Source organism: Capricornis sumatraensis, chromosome 1 (assembly GCF_032405125.1).
Source record: "Capricornis sumatraensis isolate serow.1 chromosome 1, serow.2, whole genome shotgun sequence".
NCBI lineage: Eukaryota > Metazoa > Chordata > Mammalia > Artiodactyla > Bovidae > Capricornis > Capricornis sumatraensis.
The window spans coordinates 109,576,270-109,581,605 of record NC_091069.1 but is presented as its reverse complement, the minus strand read 5'-3'; positions in this window follow the sequence as shown (position 1 = coordinate 109,581,605).

The window sequence follows — 5,336 nt, the reverse complement described above, 5'->3', positions numbered from 1 at the left end:
TTAGACAGGACTGAGCAACTAAGCTCACACACACACACACACACACACACACACACGCAAGCAACAGCATTAAGGAATGTCAAGGAACCAGTAGAGATTTAGCCCAGTTTCCTGAAATCCTACATCTAATTTAGAGTGTGGGCTTTTAGAGCCAAAGTGGAATTTTGAGTCCAGCATTTTCATTTTGCAAAACTTGAAAAATGAAAGACAGGGAGGTCCATTGCCTCTGTGGGTGGCTGTCTGTGGGTGGCAAGGGCCAGGTACAGACTACTGCACTTGACGCCTTTGACCTTGGACCAACCCCAGTGTTGAGCCCATATCCTTCAAGGCCTCCTTCCAAGGACTTTTGGGTCAAACATTCCCCTTGCAGCCTCTCTCCGCTACATCCCCAGCTTTCACAGTCCTCAGCGAGCATGCTGTTTGCTATTGATGTGGCTCTTTGGTGCCAGCTCTATAAACAAACCACCGTTTGTTGCTTTCTAAAAATAAGCCTTTTTAGCTCTGGATGACATTCAGCCTTAGTATCCTGAGCTGAAAGGTTGGTTTCTTTGCAGCTGACAAATGGTGGCTTATGTCTTCTCAGAGCAGCTGCAGCCCATCTTTGTTGAGAGCCCCAAAGCCTTACCTTGATGGCTTAGGAAAAGGACCAGCTCGGGGCTGGGAGTTGAAGTGCCTAGCACACAAACATCCTTCAAAATAGATTTGGCTACATGGGGAGGGAAGTAGCCAGGATCTCAAGAAAGGAGGAAAATGAGGAAGTTTAGAGCCGGGAAGAAGGAACAGGGTGGCTTCAAAAGGAAAAAATTTAAAAGGCAGGAATTAAGGTACGTAATTTACAATGTCCAGCAAAGATGCATCTTAGACACAGAACAATTATGCTGGTTACGGAGGCACTTCTCAAGCTCTTATGCAAGAAGGGGCTAGATGGCCAATGGTCCATTCCATAGAAAGCGACACTTTTATTTTACTCCGTCTTAGCAGCCGTCCCCTAATTCCTGTGCCTTTGCAGTTTAAGAGGACTTCAGATCCTGCCGCAGTTGATTTGCATGAGTTGGATTGTTGGTTTCTGTATCTGAGACAAGGACGTGCTGGTAGTGCCTGGGCCAGCTTCATGGGCACGTGGCCTGTGCAGTCGCTCAGGGCCTTGTGTTTGAAGAGACCATGCTGGGTTTACTGCCCTTCCATCACTACCTTGAAATTTGTAATAATTTTTGAGCAAGGAGCCATGTGTTTTCATTTTGCACTGAAGCTGAAGCTCCAATACTTTGGCCACCTGGTGTGAAGAGCTGACTTTATGGAAAGGACCCTGATGCTGGGAAAGATTGAAGGCAGGAGGAGAAGGGGACGACAGAGGACGAGATGGTTGGATGGCATCACCAACTCAATGGACATGAGTTTGAGCAAGCTCCAGGAGATGATGAAGGACAGGGAAGCCTGGCGTGCTGCGGTCCATGGGGTCGCAAAGAGTCTGACACAACTGAGCGACTGAACGAGAACAGTGAATTCTGCAGCTGGTCCCAGTCAGTACCCCAGAGCTTAGGTATCTGATGGTCTATTTTCAGAGAGGGAAATGGGAGCAGGGGGTAACTGGCTTCCATTTTGCTGGGAGCACACAAAGTATGAGGAAAGGAGAAAAAAATAAAGAGAATTCTTTAATTTTCTCCCAAGATGTCAAAATTCTTAAAGAGATCAGATTAGGACTAAGATGTGATTTAATAGGGAGCAAGTGAGGGGCACAGCAGAGAGCAGGCAGGGTCTTGTCCTCCAGCTTCATCACTCACATCCCGCAGCCGAATTGCTCCACCCTTCCTGAACACCTTTCCAATCTTGCCACTTCCGCCTTCTCTCTGGGCCTGCAAAGCCCCAGGCCATTGTGCGTCATAGCCTCCTTGTTACTCTCCCTTCCTGACCATCTCCCTGGACTCACCAGTGGTCTTTGCACTTTAAAAAAAAAAAAGGTGAAGTCGCTCAGTCGTGTCGACTCTTTGCAACCCCATGGACTGTAACCTACCAGGGTCCTCTGTCCATAGGATTTTCCAGGAAAGAATACCGGAGTGGGTTGCCATTTTCTTCTCCAGGGGATCTTCCCAATCCAGGGATCCAACCCGAGCCTCGTGCAGTGACAGGTGGGTTCTTTACCACTGAGCCACCAGGGAAGCCGATATGCCAAGCAGGAGACCTACGAGACTTGGATTCGATCCCTGGGTTGGGAAGATCCCCTGGAGGAAGGCATGGCCACTCACTCCATTATGTTGGCTGGAGAATTCCGTGGACAGAGGAGACTGTTGGGCCACAGTCCATGGGGTCGCAAACAGTCAGACACGACTGAAGCGACTTAGCATGCACGAGTCACTTTGCTGTATAGCAGTAATTAACACAACATTGTAAATCAACTGTACTTCAATAAAGAATCTAAATAAAAACGTTTTGAATGAACAGGCAGCTTCCTGGGGAATTCCTTGGCAGCCCGGCACCTAAGTCTCTGTGCCGTCGCTGCAGGGGGCTTGTGTTCATCCCTGTGGATTGAGATCCCGTACCGCCGTGTAGCATGGCCAAACAAAGAAGAAAGCTTTATGGAGATATAACGCACAGACCACAAAACTTAACCATTTACAGTGCAGGGAGCTTTGGCATATTTTTTTTTGAAGTTATGGTAACTACACAGCATAAAATCTGCCACTTTAAGTGTATTGTTCAGTGGCATTAATTACATCCAGAGGGTTACATAGCCATCATCACCATCTATTTCCAGAACTTTTTCATTGCCCCAAACAGAAGCCACATATCCATTAAGAAATAATTCTCTTTTCTCCTTTATCCCACCTCTCAGTAACCTCTAATTTCTTCTCTGTCTCTATAAATTGGTCTGCTATGGATATTTCATGTAAGTGGTAAATATGCAATGCTTATCATTTTTTTTATTTCACCTAGCATGTTTTTAAGCTGTTTCCATGCTGTAGCATGTATCAGAAGTTCATTCCTTTTTATGACTGGGTAATATTCCACACTTTGTTCATCCATTCATCCATCCAAGGACGCTTAGATTGCTCTCCATTTGGATTCTGTGAATAAAGCTGCTATGAACACAGATGCGCAAATATCTCCTGGATTTGATTCTTTTGGGTGTATTATCACCCCTGGACCCACTGTTGACCACTTCAGTCCAGCTGCACTCAGCAGAATCATCTATGACCAACACATACTTGGTTGTATCACTCATCTGCTTACAACAGTTTGCTAGCTTCAGATGGAAATGCTCACAAAGCTGAGGACAAAGATGGCAACGCTCACCAAGGTCTCTGGTCCCTGAGCTCTGGCAGCTGACCTCTCCACATCACCTCGCCCTACCCTTCTCTCTGTTTTGTCCCCTCTGTGCTTCTCAATGGAGCTATGTTCCATTTGGATTTCACATGTGCTCATTCATTTTCCTAAGATGTTGCGTGTGTGTGTGCTCAGTCGAGTCTGACTCTTTGCGACCCCATGGACTGTAGCCCGCCAGGCTCCTCTGTCCATGGAATTTCCCAGGGAAGAACAGTGGAGTGGGTTGCCATTTCCTATTCAGGAGGATCTTCCCGACTCAGGGATTGAACCTGCATCTCTTGCATCTCCTGCATTAAAAGGTGGATTCTTTACCACTGCGCCACCTGAGACTTGGTGTTCTCCTAAGAACACTCCTAAGATGTTCATCCTCCCCAAATACCTAGCTTTTGCTTGACCAACTCTTCCCATCTTTCTCACCCATGTAATCTTAAAAAGGGCTTCCCTGGTGCCTGTCTTAAAAAGGTTGCCAACACCTGCCTTCCTCATGCCCTCTCCTCCTCCCACCCTCCCTCTGTCTTGCCCCTGCAGTCCCTTGCTGTTCATTTGGTGTTACCAGTTCAATGTCTGTCTTCCTCACCCGTGTTGTTGTTGTTTACCTGCTAAATCAGGTGCGACCGCATGGACTGTTGCCTGCTAGGCTCCTCTGTCCATGGGATTCTCTAGGCAAGAATACCAGAGTGGGTTGCCATTCCCTACTCCAGGGGATCTTCCCAACCCAGGGATCCAACCCGAGCCCCATGCACTCACAGGTGGGTTCTTTATCACGGAGCCCCCAGGGAAGCCTCTTCCTCACTGTGCCAATGACTAATGTTGACTGAGCACTTCCTCCTTCCAGGCCCAGTTCCTACCCCCCACCTGTATCAACTCCTTAAATCTTCACAGTAAGCCTGCCGCCTTTACAGATAAGGAAGCCTGGGGATGCTGTCCCCATTAGGAGCAGTGCCCACACGGGCATGCTTGCAAGACCATGGTGGGAGCCCCCAGCCCTGAGGGAGCACAGTTCCCTTCCTGGGTCAGCATATTCAGCTCCTAGCAGAGGACCTAGCCCACAGAGGTACCTAACTCCTATCCAAACTAGATGGATCAATGGAATACAAGGTACAGGGAGGAAACTGAGTTTTGAGCAAAGGTCACTTGCTGAATGGCTGCTAGGTGCTAGGCATCCTTACCCACCTCACCTCCCAGTCCCCGCCTCAGTTTCCCCAACCTTGAAAGCGCACAAGAATACTGAGGTTCAAGGGTTACTGAGAAGACTGAACGTTTTCATGTAGGTTTTAAAAATCCTGGTGCCTGGCTGACTGGGTCCCACTAACACATGTTGGTGGTTACATCTGCCGCGCTCCCCGCCCCACCCCACCCCAGACAGATGAGGAAATGGCCGGAATCTTCCCTTCCCGAGCACAGAGTGGGACGCGATGACATCCAGCCCCGGGGTCCTTGCGGCCCACCTCTAAGAAGTTCCCGCAGGTAGGCCAGCGAGTCGCTCCGGGTTCCCTCTCCAGGCCTTCCCGGCACGCGGTGCGGCGCGTCTCCCCTCCCCGGGCAGTTCAGACCCAGGGGGCCCGCAGGGCGCCTGGGCCCGCCCTTGGGCCTCATTATGTACGTTTCCGCGTCAGGCCCGCGGCGAACTTGGCAGGCGCTCCAGCGGTGTTCAGGAACACCCTGTGCCGAGCGCGCTCCCGCCCGGCCCGCCTCCCTCGCCCCCGGCCCGGATGCCCCGCGCAAGTTTGGGTCGGTGGACCCCCAGGTTCGGCACCCGGAGCGCATCCACGGAGCCCCCGTGCCCTCGGTGTCCCCCGAGCCCGGGTGGTGCGAAAATCCGCTCCTCGCCCACTGGCTGGGAGTCCAAACGTAGGTTACCCCGCGCGTCATCGAGAGGTTCAGAAAGATGCTGTGGCCCCATTTTAAAACAAAGCCCGTTTATTAGCGTTCGGCCAGGGTCTGGGCAGGCCCAGCGTCAGATCCTGAGCGCGGCTGACTCCCAGTACCCACAGGAAAAGTAGGCAGCTAAAAGA